Below are 20,625 nucleotides of genomic sequence, written 5' to 3'. Positions count from 1 at the left end.
CATCTATTTCCCATGAAGTGGTGGGACCGGATGCCATGATCTTCATTTTCTGAATGTTGAGCTTTAAACCAACTTTTTCACTCTCCACTTTCACTTTCGTCAAGAGGCTTTTGAGTTCCTCTTCACTTTCTGCCATAAGGGTGGTGTCATCTGCATATCTAAGGTTATTGATATTTCTCTCGGCAATCTTGATTCCAGCTTGTGTTTCTTCCAGTCCAGCGTTTCTCATGATGTACTCTACATATAAGTTAAATAAACAGGGTGACAATATACAGCCTTGACGTACTCCTTTTCCTATTTGGAACCAGTCTGTTATTCCATGTCCAGTTCTAACTGTTGCTTCCTGACCTGCATACAGATTTCTAAAGAGGCAGATCAGGTGGTCTGGTATTCCCATCTCTTCCAGAATTTTCGACAGTTTATTGTGATCCACACAGTCAAAGACTTTGGCATAGTCAATAAAGCAGAAATAGATGTTTTTCTGGAACTCTCTTGCTTTTTCCATGATCCAGTGGATGTTGGCAATTTGATCTCTGGTTCCTCTGCCTTTTCTAAAACCAGCTTGAACATCAGGAAGTTCACGGTTCACATATTGCTGAAACCTGCCTTGGAGAATTTTGAGCATTACTTTACTAACGTGTGAGATGAGTGCAATGGTGTGTAGTTTGAGCATTCTTTGGCATTGCCTTTCTTTGGGATTGGAATGAAAACTGACCTTTTCCAGTCCTGTGGTCACTGCCGAGTTTTCCAAATTTGCTGGCATATTGAGTGCAGCACTTTCATAGCATCATCTTTCAGGATTTGGAATAGTTCAACTGGAATTCCATCACCTTCACTAGCTTTGTTCGTAGTGATACTTTCTAAGGCCCACTTGACTTCACACTCCAGGATATCTGGCTCTAGGTCAGTGATCACACAATCGTGATTATCTGGGTCATGAAGATCTTTTTTGTACAGTTCTTCTGTGTATTCTTGCCATCTCTTCTTAATATCTTCTGCTTCTGTTAGGTCCATACCATTTCTGTCCTTTATCGAGCTCATCTTTGCATGAAATATTCCTTTGGTATCTCTGATTTTCTTGAAGAGATCCCTAGTCTTTCCCATTCTGTTGTTTTCCTCTATTTCTTTGCATTGATTGCTGAAGAAGGCTTTTTTATCTCTTCTTGCTATTCTTTGGAACTCTGCATTCAGATGTTTATATCTTTCCTTTTCTCCTTTGCTTTTCGCTTCTCTTCTTTTCACAGCTATTTGTAAGGCCTCCCCAGACAGCCCTTTTGATTTTTTGCATTTCTTAAAAGACCTTGATAAGGACAAACAAATATTAAAGTAGAAATAGTCATTGTGTTTCTACACACTTCTAGAAAGTATTGCTAACTCCTCAATAATGGATCTTGCAATGCTGGTGGACTGAATGGAGAAATGATGTGAACATAAATAAGGAAGGTGAGACAGGTAGGTCAGAATGTGAGGTAACAAAGACAACGTATTTAGAAGCTGAAGAATTGAGAGAGATTTGGGACCTGAGTTGGAAAAGCAGTTTTCAAAACAAATTGGGTCATGTGGTATGTATAATCCTCACTTCCATCCTTAGAAGATCTCTACTGACCAGTCTGCCTCTTTTTACTTGAGCACAGTTCAGGTCCATCTCCCTATTTCTCATTGCTGTTCCTTCCACTTGGCTTCCACACTGTGCCCAACCATTCACCCTAATCCATTCCAAAAAGGTTTTTCTTTAAGGCTGGCACTGCAGGCTACCTAAAATGATCTATTCTCTGCTTCTCTTTTAAAACTGAAAATAGTTTCTTATATAGCCATCAACCCAGTAGCTACAGGACTGCACATCCTGCCCACCTGTGCTCTTAGTCATGACTGGTGGCTGAGATGCAAGCAGACCTGTAAGAGGGATTTCTTTAAAGACTGCTTTCAAGGAGCTGATTTAGCTGAGAGATGGGACTCTTCCCTTCCCTACTTTCTTCCTAATGGTTCCCTGGACTTTAGTTGTGATGTCTGGAACTCCTGTAGTTTTATTGGACAATCATGTTACCTTGGTGATGGATAGCACCCAAGCTCTGGCTGGCCCACCTGCAGCTTTTTTCAGTGGGAGAGAAAAATCAAGTTTATCTTGCTAAAGTTATAGTAGTTTTAGTTTTTGGCAATGTGCATCCACACTTAGTCCTGATACTACAATGTGTTTAATACGATATAGCCTTATTATTTTGTTGGTTTTAGTGACTATATTTGTTTTAAATTTCTCTAATTTTTAATAAATTGATTCATCAACCATTATACCTAAATTGTATAACTTCAAAATTTGATTATAAGCATGCTTTCCTTTAGATTTTGCATTTTTATACTTTCTTATCTTCTTTGCTTTCTTGTTTTCTCTATATTTGTAGACCATGTCCTCTCTTATAACCTCATCAATATCCATATCTTCAGGCCAAAACAGACAGAGAGCTGTGTGGGGAGAACCAAAGAATGAATACAGGGATATGAATGAAGTGTGGTGGCCCCTGTTACTCATCATGAATGTTCTGAAGTAGGATCACATTCCCCTACCCTTCTGTGTGCCCACAACCCCCAGGTTTGCCATGAACATGGAAGATACTTTGGCCAGTGGAATTTGAGTAGAGGTGATATGTCACTTTCATATTAATTTCTGTCCCACTAGCTGGAATGCAGATGTAATGACAGGAGCTGGAGCAGCCATGTTAGACCAGAGGTAAGTAGCACAGGTGGAAAATGTGACAAGAAAGAAGTGGGCCCTCATCTCTGTGGAGAGACCTGCACTAACATTATATGAAAGAGAATTGAAATTGTATTGTATTTAAGGTAATGTTATTTAGGGATTGATTACAGTCATTGAACCTGTAACCTAACACTCATAACAGAATAACTGATCTTTGTGTTAGCCTTGTCTTGACATTAGAGTCTGAATGAGACAATATCTACTGACGTATACTTATAAGTGAGTCAAGTGACAGCCCTGCCCTCTGGAAGCTGTGGTGTAGTGTGGGATTCAGAAACTGAATCAAGAACAAAGCCACATGGCAGGAGAGCTTCAAGATCCTGTAGAAACCCTTGGGAGGGGAACCTCAGTCCTGATCTCAGGAGGTTGCTTGAAGCAGGGACAATCCTCTATTAATCTCCTAATAAATAGACCATGGTGCCAAGTTTCATGTAAAAGTGATTTATTTAAAATTCCTTCCAGAGTGCTGTCCCTTTTGATCCAGTGCATAAGATATGTGTTTGAGACCTGGTTAGGGAAGATTGTAAATGCCCCAGGGCAACTAAGCCGGTGGGCCACAACTACTGAGCCTGAGTGCCCTAGAGCCTATGATCTACATCAAGAGAAGCATAGGATTGAAAAGCCAGTGCACTGCAATTACAGAGTAGCCCCTGCTCACTGCAAATAGAGAAGTCTTGAGTAGCAATGAAGACCTAGTGCTGCTAACAACAACAACAAAAAAATTCTCCCAGAGAAACCAGTGAGGTCTCAGGGGAAGCAGGACATGAAAAACGATGAAACCAGTCTGGGTCTGATTTCATGCAAGTCATGGAGAGGGAACCTACAGCCTGTTTTCACAGGGAACTTGGGATATAAGTTGTGCCTCAAACGTGCTTAAACCTAAGGCTAGGGAGCTGGCATTTCACTCTCCCACTAATGCCTCCCTCTCATCCTTCAACTAACACCCAGCTGGTGTCTCCAAGCCCTTGTATTAGATCCTCCAAAGACAAAGACACTAGAATGAATAGACACCAAAGCTCAGGAAAATACAACCTCAGATAATGTCTAGATTTCTGCACCGACTCTGCCATCTCCAGTATCATATCTGAAATCCTGTGAGTATAAAGAACTCCATGGATCTCTACATGTAAGCTTTTTTTTTTAATTCAGGTTTTAATTTATATAGGAAAGTAGTTGATTTACAGCATTGTATTAATATTAGTTGTATGGGAAATAAATTATTTTATACATACATATGCATCCATTCTTTCTTAGATTCTTTTCCATACAGGATATTCCAGACTATTGAGCAGAATTGTTGTGCTGTACAGTAGGTCTTTGTTGATTATCTATTAAATAAAGTAGTATACATATATTAATCTCAAGCTCTCAATTTATCCCTCTCCCTCCTTTTCACTTTGGTAACTGTAATTATTGTTTTGATGGAGGGATGTGTCTAGGCACTATTTGGATGAAGCTCTGTGCTTGTGAGAGTGCAGTGGCCAGGGAAAGCAAGGTTGAGAGAGAATAATTTGAGATTATGCTAAATGTTGAGAAGGACCCAGCCATGCAAAAAGCTGGGATAAAAACATTCTAGATGTGGGAAGTGGACCCTGCTAAGGACCAAGGTAACCAAGTTTAATAAATGGCTACCCTTCCACTGACAACCTTCCTTCCATGCTTGGAACTTGGCATACCTGTCAACCATCATGACCTGATCCCATGCTTCAGTTGTGAAGCATCAATGAGGCATGTCAGCCTTCCCAAGAAGGGATAACCTGGGGCTATCATGAGGGATGTGTTCACAAACTGGTTATCACCAGGGACATCACCTGCCAGGGGCACCATCAATGCCTCTGACTATCTCCATGTACTTGTTCTCAAGAGTAGAAATGCCAAGGAACTGAGAGCAAATAAAAAAGAAATCATTCTTTTTTCATCTTGCCCCATGTGATTCCAACGGACCTTTGACCACACTGCTCTCTGCCCAAAAGCTATTTCTTCCTTTGCTTCTTCAAAGTTGGCTAGTGAATAACATCAGTACCTGACTGTCAAGCCTGATGGCTGGAACTCAACTCACAGTCAGCTGGGACCCAGAGATGTACAGCCTCATCCTGTGTTTCTGTCCTTTCTCTCCAACCAGATTCATAAAAGCAAAGTCCCTGCAAAATATAAGGGTGATTGTAATTCTCTCAAGGCCTTTGAATCTCCAAGGTCTATTTGGAGCATCAAAGTGGGAATACATCCACTTCATTCAAGCTAGTCCCAGACCCCAAGCTCACTCTGCCAGGGGTTCCCTGAAGAAACATCAGGCACTTATCTAAGTTTCAAGAAGACTGAGAAGAGAATGTTTCTTGTTGTGAATGCAGGTTCATGTTACCCAGTCAGCCAAGGGTCTGTCTTGTGTGAAGGAGGAGTGGGAGCTCTGGGGATCTGAGGTGGGAGTGAGTCAGTCACCACGTGCATGACTGCCTTCTAGGGTCACTACACCTGGGGCTCTCCCACTGTGCCTGGCACCCAGAAGAAGCAGCCCTGAATATTGCTTTCCTGTTCCTACATGGAGGCAGGTCTGCTGATAAAATCAGAACCAGACTTGAGGGGCTACGGGAAAAAACTTCCCCTCTGGTGCTTGCAGACATCTGAGAGCTACCCAGGAGTGGATGCAATTGAGATTTCTCTCATCTTTCCCTTCCTGGAAGTCTCCAAGCCCGGGAACCAAAGTTCCTGGGTCCCAAGTCTTCACTAACTTACCTTCAGCCTTAAGGTGAGTCATACACCCCAGGGTTCAGTTTCCCATCTCTTGGATGAGGGAGACTGGACTTGCTCCAGAACATTTGTTTCAGACTGAGTCTCAGTGCCAATCAGTGGACAAGTGGCTCAGAGGTGGGTGTTGCTGAGGATGCTGAGGCTGCCTCTGGTGGGCAGGGGGCTGTAACTGTCTGGTGATGTTCATGGGTCCTGGGCTCAGGACTGGGAGTGGTAGACCACTTGGCACATAGCTGCTCTGATACCAAGGACCTTAGAGGATTTGCCCACTGGAACTTACCATCATTTAGGTTTTGTGGGATAAGATCAGGTAGTTATAAGTCAGAAGTTACCAGTGGGGAAGCTTGTAGATTCCTCAGCAGAAACCCCAATTAGCCTGATGAATCATCTCTCCAAAAAATCTCTGCAAACTAGATTTGCCAGGACTCTTAGACAAATATTGTTATATTTTAAATACTATTTAAAGTAGGTCATATCTGGATGATCTGCCATTTGCTCTCTGGCTTGGGATGATACCCACAGTTAGAGTGGAATCAAAGGGCCTCTGGGGGAGGCTGTTCCTCTCCCTGTGACTCATTAGGAGTGAGTACAGCTCTCTCCCCTCCACATCTGAAGCAAGAATTACAGCAGAAAGGACGTGACATAGAATTTTAACCAAAAGACTCAAGAAGGTCTGGCCCTCAGGTAAGCACTAATCTTTTCCCAGTGCTTCTTCCACCCCTCCTGGGTCCTGTGCAAGCTGCCCACCTCCTGGTTACTGAATTCCTCCTTCCTTCACTTTCAGATATCTATACAGTCCCATTTGTGGCACCCTCCCTACCGAGGCCCAATCCCTCACCTGCAGATCCCACTAAAGAAGGGAAAACCAAGATGGGTCTGCCCAGTTCATTCTTGCTAAAAATGTCTGCATTCTTTCTGCTTCCAGACCCTGTCCTGAATCATCAACATCTACAGCTAGATGACTCAGCTTATCAGAATAAGGAGATGCAGATGTCGGGGAGGGGATGTTAAGGGTGTCAGGTGTGGGGACAGTTTTCAGATGACAAGAGATGATTTGGAGTAAGGAGCATGTGGTCCTCCAACCACTCATTCATTGGGGATCTGCCTGAATCTGCTATCTTGGGCTCCTCAGGGTATCACTAAGACAGAAACTTCAAAATGGACTTGCTGTAAACTTCTTGCTGCAGCTCCTGCTGCTAAGTCACTTCAGTCGTGTCCAACTCTGTGCAACCCCATAAATGGCAGCCCAACAGGCTCTCCCGTCCCTGGGATTCTCCAGGCAAGAACACTGGAGTGGGTTGCCATTTCCTTCTCCAATGCATGAAAGTGAAAAGTGAAAGTGAAGTTGCTCAGTCATGTCCGACTGTTCCTGACCCCATGGACTGCAGCCTACCAGGCTCCTCCGTCCATGGGATTTTCCAGGCAAGAGTACTGGAGTGGGGTGCCATCACCTTCTCCGGTAAACTTCTTACTGCAAAACAATTTCAAACATAACAAATATAAAAAAGAAGAGTGTCATGAACCCTATATTTCATCATTCAGCATCAATAACTACAAAACTAACCTCTTAGTCCCCCAGGTTGTCATAGACTGGAGACTATGTAACATCAAGATGATGGCCAATTGAGTTCCCAGTGAAGACATTCTTGACTTGCATCAGTCTTTCTCTTCATGCTATGTTCTCATATGTGCTGGTTGAAGGGAAGGAAGAAGAGGGACAATAAGAGATATAAAGATGGAGAGGCTAATCCTATCATGAGGGGCCACCATCAAAACCCCATGTCAACCTAATTACCTCACAAAGGCCCTACTTCCTAATACCATCACATTGGGATTCAAGGATGGGCACAATTCAATCCTTAGTAATATGTATAGCATAGCAGCTATCTGTTTTTAGTTCAAGACAAACCCTCATTTCATTATCTCTTTTACTCCTTATTCATTTTTCTGAAGTATTTTAGGAAAAAGATGAACATTTCACAAAATGTACATAATGAGTATTTGTGGTAAAATGATAGGATATGAAAAAAATGCTCTTTTGTTCCCAATAAAATGAACATTTAATATCCAGTTCATGTACAAATTTCCCAGATCTCAAAAAGCAGATGTCTTTTCACAGTTTATTGAAAGAATGTAGTCATATGTTGCACTTTGTTGTTCACTTTTAAGATGAAATAACTGTTCCTCTCCCAATTTTAATGCCATTTATTTGTTCAGAAACTGGGTGGAAGCAGGGTTGTCTGTCTTACAGAATGTCCCACTACTGGGTTTAGAGCAGGAGTCCACAATACCAGAACAGTAGATCAGGAACAGTACCAGTCCTTAGTCTATTAGGAAACAGACCTCCACAACAGGAGGTGAGCTGCAGGCCAGTGAGTGAAGCTTCCTCTGTACTATAGCTTATCTCCATTACTCTCTCATCACCCCCAAAAGGGACAGTCTAGCTTGTTTTCCTGGAACTGTTTGTAGTTACATAACCTATGCTTAATAGAAACAAAAAGAGCAAACAAATTTTTGTTTACTCTTCAAAAAAGAGTAAACAAATTTCTTTACCCAGTCCTGAAATCAGCCATCTCTAAGCATCCATGCATCGTTTGATGGGAAATGTATTTAGAAGTTACATGTTAGACCTCAGAATAGTCACTGTTATCAAGTTGTCATTGCTTGTAGGCTTTACATTGGTCAGAGTAGGAAGGACACATTTTCCTTGAAAAATAAAATAAAAAGGAATATAATAGTTGATACAAATTTATGCTTTCAGTTTGAGATTTAAGACAGCATGGTTTTAATTAAAGTTCTTTATATTATGAGTAAACCTCTTTTTCTAGCCACTGAAAGGCTTACTTCAGAACATTAGTTTTAATTATTGTCTTGCTTTTACCTGTTAACATATTTATGATTCTGTCATAATAACCGAAGCAATATGAGGAACAATAAGTTGTTGAATATAGTTTCAGATTTATTTCCTGTATTTCTTTTTATTTTCTTTGGTTTTGTTTTGGATGGGCAGTGTTTTTGTTTTTCCTTAGAAGATATTCCACTCTGAATATAGTCATAATTCTGAATTTTAAAGCCACTTAAATAATGTGTTGTTATGGGCAGCTAGTCACCAACTTGATGCAATTCGATTTATCAGCCTTTGTTCTCAGTTTGTTCAGTTCAGTTCAGTCCTTCAGTCGTGTCAGTCTCTTTGCAACACTATGGACTGCAGCATGCCAGGCTTCCCTATCCATCACCAACTCCTGGAGCTTACTCAAGCTCATGTCCATCGACTTGGTGATGCCTTCCAACCATCTCATCCTGTCTTCCCCTTCTCTCCCTGCCTTCAATCTTTCCTAATATCAGGGTCTTTTCCAATGGGTCAGTTCTTCCCATCAGGTGGGCAAATAATTGGAGCTTCAACTTCAGCATCAGGTTTTCCAGTGAATATTCAGGACTAATTTTTTTTTTTTTTTTTTTTTTAGGATGGACTGGTTTGGTCTCCTTGCAGTCCAAGGGACTCTCAAGAGTCTTCTCCAACACCATAGTTCAAAGGGCATATATGTGTGTCATTTGTCAGTGACGTGTTATTCCCCCTGTTTGTATTTAACCACCAAAATTGAATTTAAACAATGTGCAAAAATGAGTGTTAAGACACAATGCCACATCTACATATATCTGGTGATTAGGAGAGGCTCCTGTTGTATTCAAGGGACAGTCATTGATAGATCTCATGCAGGAATAGGCCCTGGGAGTCCTGGATGAGTCATTAAACATGATTGTCTTTACTTGGCTGCCACAGTTGTTTTGTCTTCTTTGATTGGGAAGACATTTCACAATTTTTTTTTTTTTTTTTTTTTGTATGTTTGGTTTGGCAGACAAAATTTTTCACGGCATAGACCCTAGGAGGAAATTATATCAGAAATATATCCATTTATCTTCAAAAGTTAAATTCATTGGTTTGTATGTCCCTGGTGATATTTCTTTTTAAATAAAAAGGAGACACAAATGTTCAGTATGCATCCAATCTCTTTGTAAACCAACCAACATGAATTAAATTCCTCTCTGTCCCCACTGCACTCCCAACTCTAGGCAAGAAATAAAAACCTGCAGAGACTGAAGGCTGATTCCAGCACATTGCTGTGGATATTTCATTTCCACTGTTTTTGTTTTTTGGTGTTTTTTTTTTTTTTTTTTTGGTGGGGGGAAATTAGTTGTTAACATTAAAATCAGTAGATTGTACATAAATATCCAAACTTCTGACTTCTCTTGAAAACATGGCCAACTGGCCTGCTTTCACACATGGTTGAAGAGTAGGAAAGGCTGCTCCCAGTGGTAAGGCCTGTGCTGCCCAGGGTCCAACATGGCAACCTAGTCCTAGTATCATTTCTCTTGCCTCCTGGGGCCATGAGTTTGTGAGAACTAGACTGCTAGCTATCTTAAGAGAAAGATTACTTTTGTCTTGATTAACTTTGAATTTGTAGCCTTTAACCCAGAACCCAGAACACACTTCTTCCTTGTTTGTTTTTGGATGATATACAATATCTTATGGATGCATATGACATTTCTTCCAATACTTAAACCATGCTATTGAAGTACTACTCTGCCCTAAATCTTTGATGCAGCCTGGCATCATAAGTGCCCCTGATGTCTGCCATTAGACCCACTAACTAAAGCCTGTTCTATGTCCCTGGGCTGTCCCTGAAGTCTTCACATTGCCATTTGACAACTTATCCTCCTAGAAAACTCCTCTCCAATGAAGACAACAATGCATATCTCATGAAGTGGCTAGGAAGATGGCATGAAACCAAGAATGTCAAGCATGGCCCTTAGTATCCATTTTCATGATGTTTCTTAGAAGTCTTTTTCTCCAAGTATGCAAGGTTCTCCATCTTCTTAGATGTCCATGCAGATCAGTTTGATTTTCCAACCAAGCTTCAAGGAAGAGATTACAGTTCAATTCTCTGTATTCTGTGAAGCTTCAGAGTACACTCACCAAGGACACTAATGAAGGTAAAGATATTATCAAGACCTTTGTGTTTTTTTCAGACCTATTATTGGCCTAAAGGGCTAAACTAGGGCATGTCAGAGCATATATAACTAGAGGCTCCTGGTCACCACTACATGCTAAGAACCTGAACTTCCCTGAGTACTTGGAGCCAAGAAAGAAGCATTAAGTGGCTTGTGCTCCTTGGGCTGGTTGCCTTCTCAGATTGAAGAGTCATGTAATTATGGAGACTGTAAGCCACATCATCTTCCTTTCTGTGATTTCTCTTTTCATCTGATTATTCTATTCATCAATTTTAGAAGGCAATAGAATATTTCCCTGACAATGTTAAAGTTCTACACATACTTATTGATAAGTACATTGCTATAGGAAATTTGGGTCCCAAGGGACTTGGTGTAGATTTGCATAGCTGCACAACTCTTGGGGTCCAGTCATGTCATGACCTATTGAAATTGGAACTCCTTGCAATTGTTTAGTGCACAGTCAATGCAGACGTAGGTGTTGTCCTGTGGAATAGCACTTTTCTACATTTTATTTAGCATGTTCTCTTTGTTCCCTCTCTACTTCAGTGTGTATATGTCTATGTCTGCATCTCTGTATCACTGTCGTTTATCTCTCCATCTCTTGGAGGGCTCTGAGTGTACTTCTCTCTGTGCTGTTTTCTTTTAATTTTTCATTTGACTCATCCTTCCTTCTCAAGCCTCTACATTTCCTTAACTTGTTCCCTATCTCCTGGATTCTTTTTTCAACTCTCTATTCTCTTTCAACTTGGAGAAAAATTGGGAGAGCTATTTATACACTGTTTTATATCTGACAAGCAGTGTGACCACAGCCAATTCACAAACCTCTTGCATTTCAAATTGCCCCCTTGTAAAAGAGGATAGGAATCCCACTTCTACCTCTTTCCCTGAGCTTCTATGAGAAGGATACAGTGGGATGGCAACAGCAATGCTAGTGGCTGCCATTGTTGAGACTTCCTATTTATCAGGTACCTTATATCCGTCACTTCACTTATGCCCAAGATATCCTATTTGGAGGGTTTGAATCATTACATCCCACCATTTTACTGAGGGGAGACTGAGACCCCCCAGGGTCATATGGCTTACGCAACATTACAGAACAGAATCTTTATTCAAACCTATGTCTTTGCCATAGTATATGCATAAAATTCTGATAATAAAGTGACTCATAAAAATTATTGGAAAATACACAGTGACATTACAATGACAGTTACACCTTAACACAGACAGCTAATTGTAGCTTCTTCTTTGTTTTCTTTGTCAAATGCTCAACGAAAGAATACCTCTAACAAAAGTGAAGACCATGAGAAAAACCCTCAGTGAAAAAAAAAAAACATGCTGAACAATTTCCTTATGGAACACGCTTACAGACTGTCCTAGATTTCTTCTCGTGGCTCAAATATAAATATTCACCTCATGAGCAACATCATGGATGTGAGGTTTTGGGAGAATGGTACTCCACAGCGCCCCCTGGTGCTCTACTTTAGCACTGGGGCTCATCTGGAGGTGACAGGAGGGATGCTGGGGCTCAGGCTCCTGCAGGAGGCAGAAACCTTGGGTAAAAGAGGCCCCACACATAGGAGAAGGCACTATCATCCTCAACTCTTGGTCTTGGTGACTGGGCCAGAAATTACCAAGTGGCAGGTAAATGTCCATTTCTGTGTCAAAGATGTGTCATTAGTTAGATGGAGATTGTCCTTCTGCGGAGAAGGCAATGGCAACCCACTTCAGTCCTCTTGCCTGGAAAAACCCAAGGATGGAGGAGCCTGGTAGGCTGCAGCCCATGGGGTCACTAAGAGTAGGACATGACTGAGCGACTTCAATTTCACTTTTCACTTTCCTGAATTGGAGAAGGAAATTACAACCCACTCCAGTGTTCTTGCCTGGAGAATCCCAGGGATGGGGGAGCCTGTAGGCTCCTGTCTATGGGGTTGCACAGAATTGGACATGACTGAAGCGACTTAACAGCAGCAGCAGCAGATCCTTCTGAACTAACGGAGTCAGTCAGTTACAGATGAAGAGTGAACCATCCCTGATCAAAGGGTAGAACTAATTGCAAAGCAATTGTGAATCCCCAGGCAGAGGAATTCAGTTTCCACAGATGCAAGAACCACAGCAGTAAAAAGTTACTGAACCTGTATTCCATGTAAGGCCATAAAAATCTAACACAGTGCTTACAGTTTTTAGATTAGAAAATGGGTTATTTTGTCTTCAAGAATGCCCATGCCAGCCTGAATGATAGGCAAAGAGTAAATACATTTCAAATGAAAAGGTCACATATGTGGTGTTGATTGGATGTGATCTGAGTTTGGAGGTAGTGGATGGGGTTGATCAAGAAGGACCTCCTGGAGAAGGGGATGCTAAAGCTGGGTTTGAAGAGACTACAGAATTTCTCAAATGAAGGCACCAGGACTTCCCTGGGTGTCCAGCAGTCCTGGAGGCCTGGTGGTTATGCCTCTGGGCTTCCCATACAGGAGATACCACTTCAACACCTGGTCATAGAATCAATATCCTGCATACATTGTAGCACAGGAAAAAAAAAAATCAAATGCAAGCACCTCTGTGATCAAAGGCTGGGAGCTGCACAGTGGTTAGAAAGTGATCTCAAGATATATGTGACACCCAGAGGGAGGCATCAGTGCGGGAATAGAGGGCAGCCAGTTCTGCACTAACCCACTCCTTCTCCCTGTAGATATTCTAAGTTGGTAACATCACCATTGGAACACCCCTCAGGAATTCCAGGTTATCTTTGACACAGGCTCATCTGACTTGTAGGTTCCCTCCATCTTTTGCCCCAGTCCAGCCTGTTGTGAGTACAGACACCCCTACCCAGACCATCCTTCACTTGCCCTGCCACCCTGTTTCCATCCTTGGCACCTGATAACACTCATATCTTGTGTCTGCAGCTACACACGTCAGGTTCAGACATCTTCAGTCTTCCACATTCCGGTTTACCAATAAGACCTTCAGCATAGCCTATGGATCTGGGACAATGAAAGGAATTGTTGCTCATGACACAGTCTGGGTAACAGTGTAACATATGCTGAGTCAGGACTGGCTATGGAGTGACCACTTCTGGCAAAACAGATGCAGGACCACCTGCCAGGACCCTTCCTATCCTAACTCCCATAGATATTGGCCATCTTATCCACAGGATCATGTCTCTGGGGAGGAAGTGCCTATGGTGACACAGGAGCAAACAAATTAGCTAACCCAGAGAGTGGCTTCAGGTGTGGACTTGCAGGTCCTCTGCCCATGAGCACTTCAAGGTCCATTTTGCTGGGAGCCAGAAGAGGGGATAAAAGTACCCACTTTTATTTTCACAGACTGTTCCATGCACTTTCAGGTGATAGCTGGTTTAATCCTGCAACAACCCCACACATCAGGGGGTGTGATTAGCTCATGAGACATATGAGGAAAGTGAGATACAGACAGCAAGGGCCTTGCTGAGGTCACACATGTGGTAAGTAATGGAGCTGGGCTGGCGTTTCAGGACTGCAGTTGCTGTGGGGTGTTTGGGACAGGATAAAACTGATCTGGGCACCCTGGGGGCAGTCAAGGGCATCAAGTATTCAGAGTGGGAAACTGGAAGCCAGAGATATCAGGGGGCCTGATAAATGAGTTCTCACTCTAGGGGACCTTTGAGAGTCTAATAAAACCTATGGCCTGCCACTCCAAAGTACTTGAGTAGTTCCCCTCTCTTTCTCTTTCATACATACTCACAGAAATGCATACATATCACCAAAAATGAATTTCGCCGGCAGTAATTTCATAGAACCCTGCAAGCAAGATTGTGTTTTCTGCTTCTGTCTTCTTGGACAGTTGCAGAATCCACAGTATCTTACAGAGAATGCAGTCCATCCCTGGGATTCTCCAGGCAAGAACACTGGAGTGGGTTTACATTTCCTTCTCCAATGCATGAAAGTGAAGTCGCTCAGCCATGTCTGACTCTTAGGGACCCCATGGACTGCAGCCCACCAGGCTCCTCCATCCCTGGGATTCTCCAGGCAAGGATACTGGAGTGGGTTGCCATTTCCTTCTCCAATGCATGAAAGTGAAAAGTGAAAGTGAAGTCGCTCAGTCGTGTCCAACTCTTAGCGACCCCATGGCCTGCAGCCCACCAGGCTCCTCCGCCCATGGGACTCTCCAGGCAAGAGTCCTGGAGTGGAGTGCCATTGCCTTCTCTGATTCTTGTCATTAGGTAATGCCAAAGAGAAGGCTATCTTGCTCTCAATCATGTTGTCCACAAGGTGGCACCAGTGGGTCCTGGCCTGACTCTTGGTTGCCCCACCTGGACACAAGGCCAATTTACCTCACTCAGGTGGTGTTTTTCAGAGGGGCAGATGTTTTAAAATTCACAGCCTCTCACAAATGGAACCCAAATTCCCCTCCCAGCTTGGTCTAACTGTCTGAGGTCCACCTAAGACACAGCCCAGGCTCAATTCTTCTTTGAGGATCTAATGGCAATGCACCCCAGCCCAGTTCTAGCCCCACTTCATGTATCTATAAGTGGGAACACTCTTTTCTCCCACAGATTGGGGACATTTTAAGTACTGACCAGCCGTTTGGTCTAAGCATGGCGGAATACGGGTTTGAGGGTATACCTTTTGATGGCTTCTTGGGCTTGAACTACCCCAACATATCCTTCATTGGACCATCCCCATCTTTGACAACCTGAAGAATCAAGGTGCCATTTCTGAGCCTGTTTTTACATTCTACTTGAGCAAATAAGTCTGAGATGGACAATCCCTTTCTCCAAATTAGCTGTAAGATGCTTTCAGTTGCACGAAAATTATAGAACACTTGATAAAGAAGTATTCTGAGAGATAAACTAACCCAGGATAACTAGAGCCCTCCCTTGCCTCACCTCTGGTTTTTATAAATAATGTTTTATTGGAACACATCCCTGCTCCTGGGCTCAAGACCAGTAACTTAGTCTAGAGGGGTGAGTGAGAAGGAAGATTAATGGAAAGCAACAGGAAGCAAGTTGAAGGAAAAAGCAATATGATTTGTTTATGAATTTGATAAAGAAGGAAAGAGACGGATGGTGGATGTCTTTCCTTTCTCATTAGCATTCCACTGCGAATCCAGGACCAGCTACTCAATATGCAGGAGCCAGTTAAAAATAAGTGTGGGACACAAACAAAATGTGGGATCCCTTGTTCAAGAAATATTAGTCATTTTAAGACAGGGAGAGCTGAGGTGGGGTCTCTTCTGAGTGTGGGGCCCTTTGGACAGTAGAGGTCACAGGCCAGCGGAGCCAACTCTGGGTGACCTGAACCCACATCCTTAGAACTCCCAGGCTTTATTTTCCTGAAAAATGACAAGCTGGACAAGGGGAAAGCAAAAACTCTTCAACATCCTGTTGTCTGAGGGTTTCTAAGCACACAGGTAGCAGGAGGTCCTGGGCCTCTTCAGAAGACATAGTGGGTGGAGCCCAGCCACGTGACTCAGCTTCTAACCTCCTCTGTGCCACTCATTAGCTAGTTACTGACCTCAGTCTGGATCTCAATCGCTCCCAGCCTCGATTTTTGCATCTGTAAATGGAGACCTTATTAGGGCCTTGATGGGTAGACAAGCGCAAACACAAGCTCTCAGTGTTGTTGTTACTGTCCTCCAAAGATCTCCCCCTCTTTTCTCTCTACAGATGCAGGGGAAGGGCAGTGTGGTGATGTTTGGTAGGGTGGACAAAGCCTACTACCAGGGAGCGCTCAACTGAGTACCATTGATCCAAGCAGGAGACTGGCGTGTACACCTGGACTGGTAAGCCTCTCCCTCTGAGGGTCAGCCCAAGTGACGCTCCACATCTGTACACAGACACAGGCAGACACACACAAATGGATTCTCAGACACATAGTTACATAGACATACACACCACCCACAACGACACAGATAGACACACACAAACATGAAAACACACAAGCAGACACATATAAAGAGACACATATAAACATGTATAGCTAGTCAGAGACACAAAAGCACAATTAGAGACACATACAAACACATATACAAACAAACACATAAACACATAGATATGCAAACAACCCATGGTTTCATAATCCCCAGGCCTTCTGAGCAGGGCTCTGACCAGGGTCCTAAAAGGGTCTGGAGAGGTCTGTACAGCTGAGAGATGGCTGCACCCACTGCCCTGTGAGGCGTGGAGCATGGTGAGAGGACTCTACAGTGTGGTAAACAGAGGATCAGGGAGGATTACAACAGCCTGAACAGAGTTATAAGATGACCAACTGTCCAGGGCTACCCAAGATCAAGGAAGTTCTCAATAAAGATAAATGTCAGTTTAAAAATAGGGTAAGTCCTGAGCAAATGGGGAAAACTGCTCTCCTTAGGGAGCAGCTACCCAGCAGTGGAGAGAGGTTGGCTGCAGTCTTAAGACTTGAAAGCAACCAATAAAAAAGACACCCCACGTACGTGGGCACACAGTGGGGCAGGGGCTATAACAGAGAATCAGGAAGGTGGGATCCAGGAGTGACCTGAGGACAGAGGCATAATTGATAGGATTCTGTGTGATACCCTCATACAAAAGCTAACCTGTCCTTTGGAGTTTCTTTGGGCTAGTCATGTATTTCCTGGCCAGGGTCTCAGGGTCTGAGCTAGCTGTAGAAACAGTGCTGGGAGACATCTTCTCCCAGAGGAGTCCCTCTCTCCCACAATTATGAGAATCTGTTGTCCCCGTGAATCTCCATCTTCACTCTGTGGCTGACCCATTATCTGTTCCCCACCAGATATAGCTCTCTGGATGTTTCTCACTCATTATTTTCACAGTCTTCATTCACTCATTGAACAGATAAAGCATTGGGCATCCATTGTGTGCCATGCACTTTAGGGAGGCAATGAGAATAAAACTTGCCCTCACATCTAAGAAGGCAGATGCACAGGAAATGAGACACACACATAGTGAATTGTGACTTTGGTATATGCTAGGCATGAGGAAGTGTCTACAGAGACTGTCAAGAAAGGAGACTGATAAACACCGGGAGAAAGACTTCCCTGAAACCATGACAATTAAGCTGGAATCTGGAAGATGAGAAGAAATTTGCTAGTCAAAGGGGAGGGGGCTCCTCTAGGAAGAAGACCAGCTTGTGTCAAGGTGCAAAAGAGCCTGGTGTATTCAAGTACTGCATTCAAGGGTGTCAAGGAAGGTGCTGTGTCAGGAGCAAAGGAAAAGAGTCAGCGCAAAAGATGAAGGGCTGTTTAGGAGACAGTCAGGAAGGGGGCAGCTCTGGGGAGACTCAGAGTCTCCCCAGACCTTGATGCCTGCTTGGTCACACTGTCTCTCAGCATCTCCATGAAAATAAAGGTTATTGCTTTTTCTGGAAGCTGCAAGGCCTTTTGAATACCGGAACATCACTGATCCTTGGCCCAAGAAGACTGGTCAATAAAATCCAGAAGCTCATCGGCGCCACGCCACTGGGTTCCAAGGTGAAGGGTCATGCCACAGGGTCACTCCCAGTCTCCACACATAACAAGGATCTCCAGGGCTAACCTTTCTCCCTCTCTCTAATAGCACTACATTTCATGTTTTGCAGTCAGTACCCTGTCCTCTATTATCTCCACTATCAATGGTGTCAAATACCCTGTCCCAGCTCAAGCCTACATCCTCAAGGTGAGGGGAAGACCCTGAGGGGTGGTTCTCAAATAGGAACTTGCAGGAACCCTTGGGCTGCTGCTGGGAAGAGGGTGCCCTCTTCAGGCCATCTCACACTATTGCAGATGCAGGGGCTGGCCAGAGCCTCCCACAAGACGAACCACTTGAAAGTAAACAGCCATCTGAGACACTGATCATCCTGAAATAAATGTGGAGACACCACGCCATGCTGGCATGGTGGGAGTCACAAGGAGAGGGGATCACTCAGGTCCTCAGTGTTCAAAGAGCTTCAATTCAATCTGAACCCTTAGATGGATGCACACGGAAAGTCAGCTCTAGCAGTCCTTGAAATAAGTCATGTGACAAAGAGAATGGCTGAGGACAGTCCCAATGTGCTGTCCCATCATAGGGATTAACAGTCTCCCTTCCCTACTCACACTTTTCCTGGTTTGGATGATAAATTACATGGTCACCCTAGTTCTCAGATGCATCTTCCCCTAACTCTAGCCAGGTGCCCTCTTTGTGAGTCAGGCTACCCGACCCCTCTGTGGAGAGGCTGGATGCTAATGTGTATAAAGGGTGCACAGTGACTGCTCAGCCCCAGCACAGGGTGGAGGCTTCATGTCAGCTCCCTAGGGGAGTTCAGAGCTGGCTGATGGGCTCAAAGAAGACTTTGAGGAAGGGAGGGAATATCAGGAATTTTAAAACTGTAAACTCATTGAGCCATATGGAGGGTTGCCTGGTTCTAGGTGAAACTGCACTGGATTCCATGCAAATGGCATTCCAAGGTGCTCTGCACTGGGGCTCTGGGTACTTACTCGGGGTGATGAGGGCTTGGGGAACCAGAGTACATTACCCAACCAAGCCTGGAGTGGCCAAAGAGGGTGAATGTGGGCTAAAGGAGGATTCTCAGAGTTCCTAAGTTAAGTCTTCAAGAACGTGTTGTGGGCACTGCTCTATTAGGATGGATAACCAACAACAGGTTACTGTGTAGAATGGGGAACTCTGCTTAATTATATTACAACCTGGATGGTTGGGGTATTTTTGTGACCAGGATACATGGATATATATGGTTGAGTCCGTTTACTGTCCACCTGAAACTCAGAATATTGTTAATCAGCTATACTCCAATACAAAATAAAGTTTTTTAATAAAGTACAGATTGTGGGGACGCAGGAGGAGAACCAGCATTCTCTGCAGAGAAAACAAGGAGCAGGAGTCAGAAGGAAAGAAATAGGGAGAGAGGAGAACTATGGACACTCTTTTTCTTTCCTAAAAATTTTATTGAAGTGTGGCAAAACTTCAGTGTTGCGTTAAGTTCTGCTGCACAGCAATGTGACTCAGTTATACACATATAGAAATATATATTATTTGTCTTATTCTTTTTCATGTGGTTTATGACTTAATATTTAATGTATTTCCTTATGCTCTACAGTAGGACTTTGTTGTTTATCATTCCTCTGTAACCCCAACTCCCAGTCCTCCCCTCCCCCACACCCTTCCTCATGGTAACTTCATGTCTTGGCCCTTTTTGGTTGTGGATGAACTCTCATATCCCCTGCTAAGGAGAAAATCCCTTGATACTTACCAAAAGAAGGAAATAAAACCAAGAATTGTGCTGGGTCTGGACATTTGTGGGAGTCACAGGTAAGGGCTCAGGCTGACTGGTGTGTGTCTCTGACTCCTCCAGGATTCTAGAGGCCACTGCTATACCATCTTTAAAGAAAACACAGTGAGGACATCTAGAGAGGCCTGGATGCTGGGTGACGTCTTTCTGAGGCTGTATTTCTCAGTCTTTGATCGAGGAAATGACAGGATTGGCCTGGCACAGGCAGTATAAATGCTTGGTGTGGCTCAGGAATCAGTAAGGTCTCTCCGAGCAAACACTAAATCTCATTTAGGGTACTCCTTCCCAGGATGCTGGTGAACTGTGTTTGGTGGTCTGCACACCCTACTTTCAATAAAGAACAAAGGGTTTCACTCATAATGGTGCTGAAATAAACAGGTACCTCTGTTTGTGTCTTGGAGGTGTACAATGATCAGGAAGGATCTAGAACAAAGTCTGAATCACAATTGAGAGGAGCCCACCTCCAACTGGCTTCAAGGAAAGGGGAGACTCACTGAAATGATTCTGGGAATCCAGGACACAAGACTCAGAGCAAATACAAACATCTCAGTGACTGGACCCAAGAAATCAGAAGTAATCAGTTCTCTATTTCACACCTTCACTCTTTCATTCCCTCTTCTTTGATGGTCTTAGCCTGACAACTTTCTTCCTTAAGGCTTCTACACCTAGTGAGGGAGTCCAAGATACCTGCCCTAGGGTTTTATATCCTGAAGGCATCTCCAATAAGGAAAGAAAAGATTGAAGACATCAGAGTTCAAGGGTGGTCTCTGAATGACCCACCTCAGATCACATGTACAGTCCTAGATCAGCCATCCTGGTAGGGCCATGGGGTCCTATGATTGGCTTTACATGGTCATTGGCCCTGACCAGGCAGCACACATGATTGTCAAT

General features: G+C 43.5%; 1 pseudogene; it reads left to right on the top strand.

The window, feature by feature from the left end:
- Nucleotides 1-2,708: 2,708 nt before the first annotated feature.
- Nucleotides 2,709-19,965, top strand: LOC133241705 (pregnancy-associated glycoprotein 1-like; annotated as a pseudogene).
- Nucleotides 19,966-20,625: the final 660 nt, after the last annotated feature.

The sequence above is a fragment of the Bos javanicus genome, chromosome 29 (assembly GCF_032452875.1).
Source record: "Bos javanicus breed banteng chromosome 29, ARS-OSU_banteng_1.0, whole genome shotgun sequence".
NCBI lineage: Eukaryota > Metazoa > Chordata > Mammalia > Artiodactyla > Bovidae > Bos > Bos javanicus.
Note: the sequence above shows the minus strand (reverse complement) of the source record. Positions and strands in the feature narration are given on the sequence as shown.